This window comes from Pelodiscus sinensis, unplaced genomic scaffold (assembly GCF_049634645.1).
Source record: "Pelodiscus sinensis isolate JC-2024 unplaced genomic scaffold, ASM4963464v1 ctg131, whole genome shotgun sequence".
In the NCBI taxonomy this organism is placed as follows: Eukaryota; Metazoa; Chordata; order Testudines; family Trionychidae; genus Pelodiscus; species Pelodiscus sinensis.
The window spans coordinates 194608-195056 of record NW_027465961.1 but is presented as its reverse complement, the minus strand read 5'-3'; positions in this window follow the sequence as shown (position 1 = coordinate 195056).

Here is a 449-nt window from a genome sequence, read left to right as displayed (position 1 = left end):
GTGCTCGTCTCCTGCTGCTTGACGTGTCGGGGCCGCGAGCCTCTGCTGGTCGCGGAGGGAATGGGAGGCGCCCGCCGCCAGTCAGAGCAAACCCCGGGCCAGGCCCACAGGGACCTCGACTTGCCCAAGCAGCCCCCAGTGTCACCCGCTCCCGCTGGGAATGACACGCCAAGTGCCACGCAGGTGTGGGTGTCTGCTGAGCACAGAACGCCCACCACGTGTACCACACGATTAACCCAGAGACCGGGGACCCGTGTCCTCACCACGTGCATCCCCCCGCTGCCTCTGAATCAGGCAGCCACGCCGGGCGGAGGCTCCTGTGACGCAGCCGCTGTCTGGGGGGAGCTCAGACCCCCACGGACGGGCTGCTGCCTCTGCACAGGGTGGCCGGGGCTCCCCAGGGGTGGGCTGAGCGCGCTGGCTGCCGACCCCGCCTCCGGGACTATCGA